Source organism: Xenopus tropicalis, chromosome 8 (assembly GCF_000004195.4).
Source record: "Xenopus tropicalis strain Nigerian chromosome 8, UCB_Xtro_10.0, whole genome shotgun sequence".
NCBI lineage: Eukaryota > Metazoa > Chordata > Amphibia > Anura > Pipidae > Xenopus > Xenopus tropicalis.
Genome location: NC_030684.2, coordinates 87864580 through 87881461, shown reverse-complemented (window position 1 = coordinate 87881461; position 16882 = coordinate 87864580). Strand labels below are relative to the sequence as shown.

Here is a 16882-nt window from a genome sequence, read left to right as displayed (position 1 = left end):
CACTATTATGCTGGAGTTCTGGAAGAAAATACATATTGTGAGTAAAAAAAAAAATGAACATTTTGCTCCAATGTTGGAAGATGGACAGCACTGCCATACGGTGGTTCCATTAAAACTTTCTTCATTTAGAAATGGCAATTGAAAAACATTATTACAGTGCTGTCCGTGTTCTAAATCTGGTTTGCTGATTCAGTGGCAAACAATGTACCCCAAAGGGAACTAGTGCCCTTTCTATTGCAATGTTATACTCAATGAAAGGTAAGGACTATGCTACATTTGTTTTTACACCACTTTTTTAAAAACACTTGCCATAATGTAAAAATGTTTGTATTGAGTATTTTTACACCTGTATATTGGCCAGGCATGTTTATATATTTGTCATAATTTGTTCTATTTTACTATCTCTACCTACTATTTTTGCATTCTATTTAGCTTCATTATCAGGTTCATGTAATATAATAACATATTATTGCACTTAATAACATGTATTGTATATATTTTCAGCACTCTTTCAAAAAATGCTGCAATGAAAGGTGTCTACTAAAAAAGAGACCTAAAGCGTAGTGTCTCAGGATTCTGTGATTATGCAGCGGCATTTTGTATGTAATGACACCTTTAATAATCATGTGATAACTGAGCATCCATCTTACAATAAACTACATGTATTTGGCAATATATGCCATTAATCCAGGCATATTCATTTCATTCTAGAGATAATATTTTTTTCTGTCACATCTGTTCCTATTCATGAAAACACACATACATTTTACAGTGGATATCTGTATGCGATATGTGTGTTTTTTAGTAACGTATCTTTAGTGTTTTACACCACAATTGGACTTTGTAAAAATGCAGTGTAGTAACACCACATGTGATATAGCCCTAATAAGGTACACATGGTGGAGAAAACAGTGACCAGTTCATTAGCCGGAGGGGCACATTTACTAATCCACGAATCGGAATCCCGAATCGGAAACAATTGGATTGGAAACAAAAATTTTGCGACTTTTTCGTCGGCGTCACGTTTTTTTTGTATTTTGCGCGATTTTTTCATCGCCGTCGCGACTTTATTGTATTTTGCGCGACTTTTTCGTCGCCGTCGCGATTTTTCGTATTGAGCAATTCTAAACGGCGGAAAAACCAATCCGATTTTTTTGCGACAGCGAAAAAGTCACGGAAAATATGCGATAAAGTCGTAACGGCGGCAAAAAAATTGCGGGACATACGAAAAAGTCGCAAAAATACCGATCATTACGAAAAAACACGTTCGGACGCTTTCGGTCCGTTTGTGCATTAGTAAATCTGCCCCAAAGTGTAGGGATCTGTCTCTCTTTATATACAAGGACCATCACATTCATTATCATTTATTTATACAATGGCAGCAAATTACACATTACCTTTACATTATTTTATAACAAACAGAGGTCTAAAAGGTGATCAGAAGGACCTGCTCACAAGAACTTACAATAAGTGACTTGTGAATAAAATTATGTAAAGTCAAAAGGGGCCAAATAGGTTTTAAATGCATATTATACAGCAGTAGTAAACAAGTTAAGAGCAGTGGTATGTTCCTAAACTAATAAAGTAGATGGGACTGTCCACAACCATACACAACTGTATGATTTGGTTAGACAACCACTTTAAGGACCAATAACCTGAAAAAATAAAACATAAAATTAAAACAAAAAAAACCTTTAGTTAACTACATGAAAGCTCAGAGTTAGAAAAATATATTTCTCAAAAAAAGGTTTGGTCCATTCCAAACCTGATTTTAACTAAATAAAAAGAATATTTGTGCTTGTAGACAGCCCTATAAATGATTTTGGCTTTTTAATTTCCAAGTTTTTACTGGCCCTATAACCCTTTCCTTGCCAACAAGGTAGATTCTAAGAATGGAAATTGACAGACTGCCAAAAGCCTAGAATCTGTTGTCCTGGTTTTAAGGTTCCGCTATGGGAAAAAAATGCATTGTTGAACAATCTGCAATTTTTTTAGGGCACCTAAAACTAGCCAAATGCTGTCAGGGAAAGCTTATAAGTCATCTGCTGCAACTTTACATACATTAAACAATTACAGTTATTTGTAATTGTGTCAGCTATTGTTAGCAGTATGTGTCTGTTTACATGCACTTTTTGCTCTGACTCAAAAATGAAAGCAATGTAGCAGCAGCCAGTTGATAACACACCTGGAGGAGAATTATTTCAAGAATCACAACCAAAGAACAGAAAGGGTTCACCAATACTGCATTCAGCGGTAATCACATTTACAAATAACTTTAAGAAGATTGGAATATTATAAAATTCTGTAAAAACATTTTTTTGGGCAAAGATCCCGTGTGATAGTGATATTGTACACTAATGCCTCTGAAGTCAGATTAACCATACCTTGCATTGGTAATGTAAGTAGTGTAAGTGCTAGAGAGGCAAAAAATAATTAATAGTGACAAATCAATGCAAATCAGTCCTTTAGGGAACATAAGGCAATTTAATAACCCTGAGCAAATTTGCACCTTGCAGTAAAATATAAAATGTTACATTTTTCTACCTGCAATAGCTAATTGTTGGTTGGTTGCTTTGAGAAACGTTATAGGGAAAGTTTAGCCAGTTAGTAATAAGCTCCAGTCTGACTTTTACAGTTTATAATACAGTCCTCCCTCGTATACTAAAATGTATAATTTGTTACATTTCATAGATTTAGTTTAACACAAACCAGGGCATGTAGTTTATTTCTCTTTTATTGTTTCTGTCTGTAAAAGATGCAGAATCAATCAGTTTGTAATTTGAGTTTGAAAGTTAACAGTACACAGGCGAGATCTAGGGGAAAGGACTTAAAGTCGTGCTGGTCTGAGAGCTAAGTGTCCCTGAAGAATGTCAAACCTCACACAAGGAGGATGTTGGAAAAATGCGACCCATGCAGACCAAGGATACATAATTCCCACAGTTCAGCTTTCCCACATCATCAGCTTTCCTTTCAATTTCAGGCTGGTGCTAATATAGCTGACTATATTGTCACATAAGGGGCCCAGCTGTAAACACTGACATCTCTCTTCATTTAAACAACTCCTTTGCTAAAATAAGTAAATATTTATTATGCATGTTTCTCTATTGATACAATCTAACATGCAGTATATCTTGTATTATAACTCCTAAAAATCCATAGGCATTAATCCCCTACTATTATTATTTACCTCTCTTTTCTAAAGGAATAAAATAATTACAATTTTAAAAAATGATTGGAGGCAAAATAATCCTATTGGATTTATTTAATGTTTAAATTATTTTTTAGTAATACAAATTACGGAAGGATACCTTATCCAGAAATCCTAGGTCCTGAGCATTCTGGATAACATGTCCCACACCTGTATTTCAAGAAACATTAACAATATTTTACACTGTCTATGTAGCCACTTATATAGGGAAATAGTAAAGGCTTAATGTTACAAGTTCCTCAGTTGTTGATGAGCTGTGCATTTTGCTCCCTTAGGCTAATGCCACACCATGCATATGGCATATATTTTTGGTAAGCCGAAAACACTTGCCGAAAATATGAGCCATACGCTCCTACTTGTGCTTGCACCTGAATTAATGGAATACGCTTGGGTGCAGGTACATGTAGCCGAAATCCACATAAAAACGTGAGATAATGCAAAGTTTTGTGTTTTTATGCGGATACCAGCTACATGTGCCTGCACCCGAGTGTATTTAATTCATTTGGGTGCAGGCACGGGCAGAAGCATATGGTGCGTATTTTCGGCAAGTGTTTTTCGGCTTGCTGAAAATATATGCCATACGCATGGTGTGGCATTAGCCTTACATTTAGAAAAATTGCACATATAGTAAGCTGATCTCTGTTTTAGTACATAAGTTAATTCCCCATAATAAATAACATACTTTCTTTGGTTGCCACAATTCACACAACAGTGTTAAAAAGCTAAAAATCAGCCAGGCATCTGGATCTTGCCAAAGAAGACTAGAATTTGGCTGAATCCTGAACCAAATCCAGGATTCAAGGGATCACTAGCAATATGGAAAATGACAGCAAGATGTCCATTTTCTGTTTTCCCAAACTTGTGGTTTGTATATGTGAGCAAGCAGTCTGTTATAGTAGCTGGAGCTCTGACTCTGCATTGCTTTAGTGATGTGTGGGTCAGGAAAAACTCAACCCGCACCCAACCCTAAACTGCAAAATGCTGCTATTGTAGGACCTGCACCCGCATGTTTCTGCTCTTTGCACTGCTTCTGGATCTGGATCAAAGACTGGGAATCTTTGGGAGCAGAAAAGGGTGTACTTCCCCAGTCTGACCTACACCCAACCTGCAGTGGTCACCCTAATTTCAACACAAACCTGTCTTAACTGTGGTAAACACATAGGTCCCTCAAGGCTTTGGGTCAACCCACACATCACTACAGTGCCAGGCCAACCTATAACAGTGCCCAAGGCAAGCAGCAAAGATTGGCACCCTTCCACCACCCTACCCCCGCAAGGTGACAAGTGCAGGAGGAGGGGCAGAGACCCAAAACACCCCCACAGACACTCTTATCACCTTTGTGCAGAAAAATGCCAGCGCTCAAATGCCACCAGTTAGTGCTGAGTGCTTTCTCTGCCAAAGGCCGAACTAGAGTTAAGCAGAAAAGGTAAGTGCTCCCTCCGGGTGTTGCACCATAGGTATGTGCTTTTTCTGTCTACCCCTAGTTCTGACCCTATACCCATATCCTCCTGGTTGACAATGAATAGAAAAAAAAGGTAAAGTCAACTTTTAAAAACTTTACTACAAATTAGAAAATCTGCAAATGGAAATTTTAAGCACAGATCCATATTTTCCATTTACCAGTAATATAAGGGTGAGTGGTGTTTAAGCATTAATAATGCTTTGTATTAATAAATTATCTTGTCTTCCTGCTCAGCACAGCTCTTCATACTTACCCAGCAGGCTTCACTATAATATTAAACATTTAATTAAAAGTGACATGCAGAATGACTGTGTGCTCTGATCTCTCACGCTGCAAAGTGCCACAATGAAAAGCAGACATTACTTAATACAAATAAGATCCCATTAATGTCTTTACTTTGCTGAGGCACAAAGACGTATACCTGTTTGTTGTCATGGCATCAAATCGGCTTTTCCAGTGTATAATCTAATATATGAAATTAGCAGAAAGCAGATGAATGTGTTATCTGGTTGGCTTCTTAAGCCTCAAGCAACATATTTTCATTAGGTCTAAGAAACACCATGCCTGTCATGTCTGTAAATCAATATTCCTACTAAAACTCAATTCACTTGATGATTGTTTCATTTGACAGTTATACTCATTACTAACTATAAGCAAGGCTCCTGTTTTCATCCATGTTTTCCAGAAAGTTCCACATTCTTTAGAAAATCTTTACCTTCCTTAATTTTCTTTCACAGATTTCATGTATTTTTTGTATTTTAAAAGTTCTGTGACTGATCTTGAGTTATTTCATTTGGTGCCTCATCTAATCTTTTAATCTCTTCCACTCTCATGCACATTGATTCATACATATTGAGAACTACTGTAGGTATACCAAAATCATTTCTCAGAAATCCATCATAGAAGAGCTGCTTTGTGAGCCTGCTCTGTTCCAAACTTAATATCTAGAATTCCTGCCATTAACAAAGGACAGTGCCACTTTGCCACAAAAATACTTACCCATGCAAAAAAAGGATAATCACTTTATCAGCAGTAAATAGAAATTACTACTAGAGATTACATTATATATTGTCTTCAGGCATAAGTAACACTGTAAGGGTATAGCCTAAACATACTAACTTTAAAGTTAAAGACATTGCAAAAGATCATAGTTAACCATATTGTCCTATTACATCTACCAATGAATATAAACATGATAACATCTTCATTACACAGTTATCCACAAGTCCCATACAATAGCTAGGCAGTGAGTGTCTGGGATCTAGTCGGATCTCAACGAGCCGATGTGGTCCCTGGACCGACTTTGTCTATACCCGCCGCAATAATCAAATTAGCCTGGATTCTCCCGATATCGCCCACCCATAGGTGGGGATATCGGGAGAAGATCTGCTTGCTTGGCGACATCGCCAAGCGAGTGGATCTTAAGGTGTATGGGCACCTTTATCCTAAAGAATACCCTGACTTAGCAAATTCTGGCCCTGTAAATGCATTAGGTTTCCAACTTCCTTCTCCTTAGATAGGTACCAGGTAGGTAAACTCTGTTCCCTGCTCCTATTGTATGGATTTTAATTTAATGCATATGAACAAAACTGGAAAGGAATCATCATCAAGTCAAATGTGCAATGTGGTATCCAACCAATTGCTACAATATACAATTCTAACATGTCTAACCAGTTTTTGTTAGGGAAAAGCACTGCAGAATGGTTTATTTCCCCAATGCTGACATAATTGCTGCCAAATTTCTATCTGCTTTGGGAACACTTGTAGAGCCTCAATAAATTCCTACTCTCTTAAATTGTTTGTGACCATGGAGAGCAATATTTATCAGCCTATAGTGCTGAGAACTTTGAGCAGTTGCCAGAATTTAACATCTTTTTCAGCAAAGGAACAAAATGGGATTTATGTATTACTTTTAAAATACTGAATAAAATGAATTTCGGCTTTGGTACAGTCCAAAGATACAGGGTAAGCTCTCAAACATGCTGTCCTTCAGAGGCCTGTACATAAAGCAGATAGATGCTCTTACAACAAGTAAAATGAAACAGCAGTAGAGAGAGGCACCTTTTCCTCTGGGCCATTGTACAAGCATACTGTAGTTAGGAGCTTACAAATAGAAGGTTATGTGACCTCCAAATCAAACCTTGAAATGTGTAAATAGTTATTAAGACATTTTGAAATACCCAGGAAAAGTAATAAATGGGCATACATTAATACAGTGATCCCCAACCAGTGGCTCTGGAGCAACATGTTGCTCACCAACCCCTTGGATGTTGCTCACAGTGGCCTCAAAGTAGGTGCCCATTTTCAAATTTTTGGCTTGGAGGCAAGTACAGAGACACAGTTATACTCCAAGCAGAGCCTCCTGCAGGTTACCAGTCCATACGGGGCTACCAAATAGCCAATCACAGTCCTTATTTTGCATCCAATATAATAATAAAAAAACAACAAAACACAAATACAAGAGTATGGCTTGGAGGCAAGTACAGAGACACAGTTATACTATCAAGTACAGAGACACAGATATCTATCTGTAACTTCCTAATTTATTGCTTGTAAACACTTCTCTTTGATCTATCAGTATAAATGTTGTGCCATTTCTGTTCTCATTTGTATTTTGCCTGATGAAGGGGCCTTAGAGCTCCGAAAGCTTGCAATGTATTTTTATTGTTAGCCAATATAGGTATCATTTCTACAATACTCTTGTATTTGTGTTTTGTTGTTTTTTTATTATTATTTTTGACACTGGCTAACACGGTACTACAGTTTTTGTTTTGTATTTTGCATCCCAAAGCAGGTACTGAGGCCATCTATATAAGCAGGTCGCAAACTCACAGCATCGTGTCACAATAGCTTTAGTTGAGGTATTTATTGGGTGTTTGCTCATAAGATTTATGTATTGATTTGCCAGTGACATTTCACAAACAGGAATCCCTCTAATCAGTGGGGCAGAAGGTAGAAGGTGAGGCAGAAGGTAATTACAGGGTCCCATGCTAAACTCTCTAATTGCACTAGTTAGTTCAAAATTCACAAATTTCTGCATCCAGCATGGGTGCCAGGTTAAGAACTGGGGAAAATTAAACCTGAGGCCCATAAAAAATAAGCCCTTGTTTGTGTACATTATTAGTAGTGTAAAATAAAACCTTAATATAAACCTCAATACAGAACTGTAGATAAGATACAAATAAAATAAATAAATCAATCAACAGCAAAAAGTATATAGTGAACTCTAATACAAACAAACAATAACAACAAACTTGTGCCTAAGGTTGATGGCATACATAGAGATTTATCGCCACAAGGAAACTTCAGGCAATTTCAAAGCATGACATATGTGGCACAGTCTCCCTGTGTGCCATCATCCTAACAACCCTGTGTGTGGTACACCAATATGGGTGCAATTTATCGCTCATTTTGTTAACCACACACAATTTATGGCACATAGTTGTTCCTTTGAATTTGTATATACAGATATTGCGTCACTTGCAGTCTGCAGCATCAACATCATTCACTTTTGATTCACTTGGTGCAGTTTTGTGGTGGCTTGTGACGCAATTCACTAAGGGAACACGCATGGAATTACCACCAGGTCAATGCTGATGGTTATTTATAGGTTTCTTTTTCTTACCTTCCTGCATATTTGGCAATGTATAGATAGGTTTGCATTTATTTTAGCTCCCACTACTTCACCGTCTTCTTTTCTCCTAATTCACAGCCACCGCATGCTCTGAGCTGTTGTTAGTTAGTAATATGATTTTAGGTGACAGCACAGAGAAAACACAATATACAGTAGAGCTGTAGATTCTGCATAAGAACTGATTAGTAATAATCCTGCCTGTATCTACTGCATCTACTGTATGACAGCTGTAACCTGACTGCACATGTGCAGTCTTCCTAACAGTCTGAGAATGGACCAACAAAATTAGAAATTGAGAAGCTGTTGTAAATAACGTTGTATGCAAGGATTCTTACTTTTGTTGGTCTTCTGGACCTCTATGCTGACATAGCAAGTTCAGTATATCGAACACAGTTACAACATTCAGTATATCTAGTCATTTTTTAGGCTTTAAATTTCCTTTACGTCTTTGGGACTATTCATTTCCTGGACTTGTTATGCTGACTAGATGTCAGATGCATATTTTCTCCCAGGATCAGTGATTATTATTGGCAGGAATTCAGCTTTCAAACTATTTGTATATTTTTAATAAAATTAACATGATCCTTTTGATCAACAACAACATAAGAATGTATCATTCTTATTGGTAGCAATTTCATAAGAAAGAGAAAAGAAACTTTAAATATTTACAAATTGTTAATGATAGTAGTTTCAAAAGGTCCATCACAGCTTGGCCACAAGGCAGGTAAATACAGTGTTGCATTTAATAATGAGGAGTTGCTTAATTCTCAGAGCCACCATCTGAGATGGAAGGGGGGGGGGTCAAGTGATAGACCTGGACTGCCGTAACAGTGATGAACTTGCCAAGAAAACATTGCTGGTTGTGGTTAATTGGATGTGGAACGGCTGAATATGGGTAGGAAAGAAGCTCTGTTTATTCCTATATTTCTATGAGCTTTGTGGAGCTAAAATTTTAGACTGTATAAGAGGTGTTAATCATAGAAGACCACTGCTGAAATTAGTACAAAAACATAATTTCTAAGCTTGTCTGACAAATGATGCTGTTCATTTGCAGCTGAAGCAGAGCAAAAAAAATGCAAGCATGTCTGTAGACAATGATACCAGCTTTTTCAGCATTCTTTTTATTCTCTCTAGATTAATGATGATACTTTGGGCAGAATGGCTAGTATACATTTTCACAGCAAGACTTATGGCAGAAGAATGCAGGAAATGGAGACCTAGCTTATGTGTTTACAGACACAGCACTGTAATCAGGTTGAGCCTAGTTAAAAACAATAAGCTATGTAGAGACCAGAAGCACTGAAGCCTGCATATGTGCACTGGCACCAAAGTGCAAAGTAAAAGTGCAAGATGGCAACATGTCAAACTTAAAGTATGACATGGCTAATGCTTTACTTTTAATTAGTGGAAAATATGGTACACAAAAAGATATAGGATATATTTTCTGTTAGCGCCAAAAAAAAATCATTGCTGGGTATAGCTTAAAGGTTCGTTTTTGATATAAATACCAGTATTTTCAGTTTCTTTATTACATGTCACAAAAAACAACAATATTTTGTCAAATCAAAAAGCATTTTACATGATAAATCTGCGAGTTAATGGACCAGTAGTATCTTAGTGAGGTGTCATTTACAAATGTACAGGCACACATCTTCAGGATGGCAGCTTATATTGCAGTTCAGCAGTGCATTAGTACAATAACAACAAGATGTCTCAATGATTACTTTTTTCCTGCTAATGTTTTCTTTGTTCTGGAAGGTGCTTTAGAATCCATCCAGCTGGTGTTAGAAGGCCCATTGCGAAAACTGAAAATCCAATGATGGTTTCCTAAGAAATAACAGAGAATAATCAATACTTGCCAATTTTAGTGCTGTATTTAAGGAAATCATTATGAAAAATTGCAGGCTATTTTGTTTTGCATTAACATTCTCTACCTGAGGGAATTTATAATGCAGCATTAGTACAAAAAAATCTATTTTGACTATGACAATTTGTTATTACACTGCCCTAATTAAAACGACAACCTTTGAGCTTTAGGGTTTCATTTACTATCTGAGGTCCTAGGAAATGAGCTTCTTACAGTCTACTACAAGATAAAAAATACAAGATCTAATTAGTTGTTATTCTGAATTGCATCAGGCACATTTCCCACTCTTAATTTAAATTAAGCTGGAATTATGGCGAGAACATTGCAATGTGGGTAAAAAACATGGTGACATGGAGTCTAAAACTGCATACTGCACTTTAACTTAGTTAAGTTTTTAGCTACTTTACAAGCTGGTGAAAAAGATTGCTATTTTCATAAACATTAATAACATTTTAAGCCTTTTAAATGAGAAACAGTGGCAAGACAATTTATTTCCAAGAAAATGTATGAATATGGTGTGTGGACAAATAAAGACCTGGAAAGTCAATATTAGTGCCACTTTTCAAGCCTCCATAGGTCGTACACAATACTCCCCAGCCCTTGTATTGGTTTTACCCAAGCAGTATGACTGTCAATTAGGATATAATTCATCAACAAGACTGAATCTCCATTCTTTATTGAAACAACTATTCAGAGACAAGAGTAAAAAAAAAGTTTGAAAGAAAAGTTTGCTTTGTGTAAATGTTTAGATTTTAAAAAGTTTTTTTTCAACTTTTTTTTACAAGTTGTTTTTCAGCATGCAGGAAGAAGTGGTTTTCCTTTGTTCTCCTCACTTCATTAGTCTATGGTACCCCAATATCTGCCAGCAAGCATTACGCCAATTCAATAAATGAATGGAGAAGCCCACCCAAATAATGTTTTTTTTCATAATGTAAGAAATGACCAATATACATTAACTTTTCAACAGCAACTTTCCAATTTATATATGTATATATATATATATATATATATATATATATATTCATTATCATTTTTCAGTGATGTTAAGGTTATTTGTAAATGATATTTCAGCTGAAAGCAATCTCTGTCTGTCCTCTGCCATTCCCTTATCAGATAAACTACAGAAATCAGCTCTACTCCAGCCAAAACTCCAATTCTGACAATACCTTGCATGCTTCTGTTATTCTTCTTAGATCTGTGAAAGGACACATAGCATCGAAAAAAATACCTACAGAGTGCCTACACTACATTAGGGTAAAACAATATTTTTTTCCAAATAATTGTTAATCAGCACTGGGAGGGAGCTCCTGGTGCAGATGGCCATGTTTGGGCACTCTCATGTGCAAATGGACAAGTGCATCATTTTGCTCATTATGTATAATGTAAAGTCAGGGAGTACAGGTGTATGTTACTCACAGTTGTCATGTGGGCCCTACTATTTGTATTATAAGCAATAGTATCTTATCACAGTATTCTGATTTTAGAGTCTATTTTAGAATACTGTGTAATCTACTCTTTATAATTGCTACTATGATCAGACCCTAAATGAATGTCAGTGGGAGGCAGACAAAAAAAATTCAAACAGACAGAGCCTCAAAGTTTGTGTATAGCCTATGTATAGTGGTGGACAGGGAACTATTACTTGCACAGCAGGACAATCAGTAATTGGACGTCAAAACTTACATGTTATAGTCATTATAGCTGTGCTTAATATATATATATATATATATATATATATATATATATATATATATATTAAGAAATTAAAAATATTACACATATCTGAACAATTAGCTCATTCAGACCTGACATCCAAATATTATTGTGCAGTTTTTGTAAAATATAAACCCAAAAAATTATTAATAACTCTACAGTGAAGAAATGAAAATAAAGTAAATGAAAAAGTACTTACAAGTGGACCAACTTTTCCTTTTGGTGGTTTGCTGTGGATGCTGCTGGACCTCTTCAGAACCAGCACTTTCCAGTAAGTGAGCTGAGAAGGTTTCAACAGGAGTTTTTGAATAGCCACAGACATGATAATACACAATTAGATGAAATAAACAGTGCACTGAGAAAAGCTCTGATATCAGATCACTGGAAGGAAAGGGACAGACACACTGCTCTTTCCTGATATGGGAAGAGATAATATGACAACTAATGGAGTAAGGAGGAGTTCTGCAGAAACCTCCCACTTACTGAGACCTCTGCACAAATATTGCAACCACTGTTAAATGCTCCTTTGATTGACACTAATTCTTATCCAACTCTGTCTAGAAAAGCAGCACTAGCTAATGTGAATGGACATAAAAGGCCCCTGAGCATGCCTTATTCATCACACAAGGCTTCCGGTTGATAGCCATTTGAATTATTATCATTAATAAATGTTATTGATATAGTATCCACAATTCTTTGCTGACATTTCTTGCCCCTGTTCCAGGTTACAATCTGTTCTTATTTATTAATAATCACTGAAAAATTACATTATTGTAGCAATGTTAAAAGGCAACATGTTGTGACAAAGAATTATGAGCAAATATTTTATGCATTCCTTGATTTCCTTTCCTATAGGTCAACATCCAGTGTGTTCTACAGACTGAAAAATGTATCCCCCCTACCCCCACCAGAAATATACAACAGTACAAGTGAACATCTTTTATAACTGGTAAAGCATTTTAAATATAAACACTGACAAACTGCTGACAAATCATGCAGACTTTTAAAAGGATTCCTATTTTTAGGGGCCACAGTATTCCTATTCTGCTTCTAAGCTGTTAATAAAAAAGGTGTTAATTGTGCTTATTTTATATTGCTCTCTGTTTACATGGGTGATAGCAACAGATGCTTGTAACCTGTGATGATTTGTTATATTTATTGTATGTTATATTGCAGCTATTGAATTATCACAAGAATTGCACTAAAACTTGCACATGATATTCACTAGAATTTTAGCTTTTTGTAGTGACTTTATTTGCAAATGAGTTCTTGCTACAGACGGATTAGAGGAAAAAAAAAGTGGGTGAATATTTCCATGGTGAGCGCTCACATTTTGATAAATCTGCCCCTAAGTATGGGCCAGACACAAAATTTTAAAACGGTGGACAAGTGTATCAGACTATAAAGGTGCCAAGTACTGTAACACTGAGCACTGAATGTGCAATGCTGGCTATAGAAGATAAGCACTGGCACCATAATTCTTTATAAAGTAACCAAGTAATTGAAGTTTGCTGAAGCCTAGTCATCAGTGTGGTCTTTTAATGACTTAAAGCACCCGCTAACAGTAAAGGAAATGTGAAGAACCTGTGTCTCTGTCTTTCTTAAATTCAGGGTAGTACATAAAACAGGGCATTCATTTTAAGTTGTCGTATTTAGAACCGTAAAAATCACAAAAAATTGCAGGCAACCAGGACAGTCATCAAAACAAGTAGAAATACATTTTGGCAACAAATGAAAGAATGCCAGTGTGGAGGGAGATGTACATTTAGAGTGAAGGGTTGACCAGATGTGATGACACAGGAGGACATAAACCGTCATGTGATGTTCCCACTCCTCACACTGGGGCTTTAATATTAAATCAATATACATTTTATTCATAAGGCAGCAAATTCATTGGCTACTCCTATACAGAGGGAACAATGAAAAGAAAAAATGTCTAAAAAAACATGCAAAAGTGCGTGTCATGGCAGTACAGTTTCCCTATGTTACATTAGTAAGATGCATTGCAATTTAGGCACGATTAACCCTTCCTTGTTTGGCTTAATGAGGAATAGTTTTCACAAAACCAGGATAAAGACATTCTGTTGTCCAAAATTAACTTCCATACATAATTTAGTTTGCAGTGATTTAGACGCAAAGACATAACAATATCAACAAATTGAAAGAAATCTGATGCCATTCCTGGCTAATTGTAGTCCTAGAAAAGAAAGAAGAGACCAATAAAATGCTAACAGACCAAGAAAATAAGGACAATTTCATTAAGAGATTGTACTTAAAAATACAAATTGATCCTAGGGGAGAGGTAAACATAGGATATTGCTAGAGTGATCCAGATATTGCAGATCATAGCAGCGCAAGAGAAAGTGGTAGTGCCTAGAAATGGATTAATGGAATTTTCAATTTCTGCCTAAAACACAAGATAAATTAAATTCCTCTTTCCTCAAAACAAGTGTATTTCGATCAATGCAGTTTACAGAGGATAACTGTTCTATAACCATAAGTCTCACTGACGATACATTGCGTTCTTAGCTGTTCCAAAATAATGGATGTTGTCTCTATCTTGATCACACTCTTGTGTCTAAGAAAAATTTTGTATTGTTCAACTTCTGAATTGTTTCTTCATATCATAAAAGCCACATACTGTAGACATTTAAGCATGTATACCACAAATGTAGTTTGGTGGGGGATTCTTGGGTGATGAACACTGGCATAGCTACATAGGAAGCAGACCCCTGGGGGCTTGGCGGACAGGGGGGCTATTGCTTAAAATTTGCGCATCTGCTGCAAATTTTGTGTAGTGGGCACGCACGAGCCAGCTGGAAAGGGGAGGGTGGGTAGGCTCACCAGGCCCCCCTGATGATTTTTTTATTTTGCAGGGAGCCCCATCACCACGTCGTCATGCTTTCATATGAGGTAATTCTCTGGGTCCTAGCCATCTGAGAATATGGAAGAAAAATCAGTGCACTCCCCATAAATTTTGATAGACACGTTACCTGATTTCTCTAAACCAGTCCTAAAATTAAATTTCCCTGGTGCTCTAGGTATAAGTAAAACAAATACTGCTTTCTTGACTATTTAAGTATACTATTAACCAGGGAAAAGAGTCCATGTTGCCCAATTATAATCTGGAATCATTTCTTGAATTCCAGCTCTCAGGTAGCTGTTGGAATTAATAACACTAATAACACTTACAGGGGTAAAGACATTTTAAAGGGGTTGCCCACCTTAGAGTTAACTTTTAGTATGATGTAGAGAGTAATATTCTGAGACCATTTGCAACTGGTCTTTATTTTTTCTTATCTCTAGTTTTTTAATCATTTCAGTTTTTATTCAGCAGCTCTCCAGCTTGGAGTTTCAGCAGCTATTCGGTTGCTAGGATTTCAGCAGCTATTCGGTTGCTAGGATCCAAATTACCTTAAAAACCAGGATGTGGTTTGAATAAAAGATAGAAAAATAAGTAATATAAAGTAACAATAACAATTAAACTGTAGCTTCGCAGAGCAATAGTTTTTTGGCTTAGGAGTCAGTGACCCCCATTTGAAAGCTGGAAAGAGACGAAAAAGAAAATAATTCAAAAACTATGAAAAACTAATAATGAAGACTAATTGAAAAGTTGCTTAGAACTGGCCTTTCTATAACATACTAAAAGTTAACTCAAATGTGAACCACCCTTTAACATTTAATCATTCAAATATGATTCTCTTTAGAGACATGGGAAAGATAAATTATAATACTATGTTATATAATATTCAAAACAGTGTAGATCTAGTAGAGGAACTGAAATAGTTTAAATGACAATGCATTGTGCAAAAAGCAGCACAGAAATAAATATTCCTGTGCCGGTTTTTACACAGCTTTATAACTAAGACCATTAGTCTTTTTGAGCTTTTTCAGTTCAAATGAATGGAGCGAAGGAGTTACCAATCACATTGTTACAGGTCATGGTAAACCTAATAGCTATATAACATTTTAAAACAAGTGTGAAAAAAATAACTATGGGCTGGTTTGCCTTATTGAAGCTGCTCTAATAATGCTTAGTAACAACAGTTTTTTTGCTAGATAGCTGGGGACATACAGTCATCTCATTAATAAGAAGTGTTGATGGCCTTTCCCAAGAAATGAGCACATAAGCTTGACTTGACTATAATAATAGATTTGTAATAGCACACAGCATCACTAATTAAACTTGACAGAAACTGAATAGCTGAATTGTTAATATACTGCATATTTTCTATACACAATGCACAAAACACCCTTGTATAATTCAGAAATGAGGACAAGTAACATCTCTTAAAAGCTTTGACAATTTTGGTAATAAAGCATCCAGTCTTGTAGACAATTGTTCATTCAATACTAACATATCAATGGGCTACATAAGTAATAAATAAATACATATTGCACTTAACTAAAAGTTAGTGACTTAGATGCAAGTCAATGAACATCAATTGCTTATAAGCTATAAGGAGTATGCCAAAAACACATATACAGATATACAATATGCAGTATAGCTTGGTTTAAGTCATAGTACTAAATATATATGCACAATACCGCATATTCTCAACTAAACAAATTTAGTTTTTTTGAAATTACATCACAGTAACCACCTCAGGTATGACTCCTTACGACAGATGTGTCTGCTATGTCATCTGCTGCAATTTTCTGCTATATCCCAAAGGTATTTATAGTTTTCCTGAACAGGTTTCGAGATGAGGGGGATAATTTACCAACCATCGATTTTGTATTTTAAACTCAATTCAGATTTTTTTAGAAGTTGTAGAGAAAAAACACTGCGACTTTTCCGAGATTTACTATGTGTTTAAACAGCTAAAAATCAGAAATTGAAAATTGCCCAGATTCAACTTGCGAAGTTCATGTTGAAGTCAATGGCAAAGATCCCTTTCCTTGAAGTTCTTTCTTTTGTCCTGAAAGATTTCACTGGGTTTTGTCCGAAAATCATGTCTTTTTTTAATTGTCGCAGCAACAATTTGACAATTTAGT

General features: G+C 36.0%; 1 long non-coding RNA gene across 1 annotated transcript; it reads right to left on the bottom strand.

The window, feature by feature from the left end:
- Positions 1-9815: 9815 nt before the first annotated feature.
- Positions 9816-12286, bottom strand: LOC116406765. The gene is made up of 2 exons (XR_004219804.1): positions 12084-12286; positions 9816-10131 (listed from the first exon to the last, which is right to left on the bottom strand). It is a non-coding gene; the product is annotated as an uncharacterized LOC116406765 (long non-coding RNA).
- Between the last annotated feature and the right edge of the window lie 4596 nt (positions 12287-16882).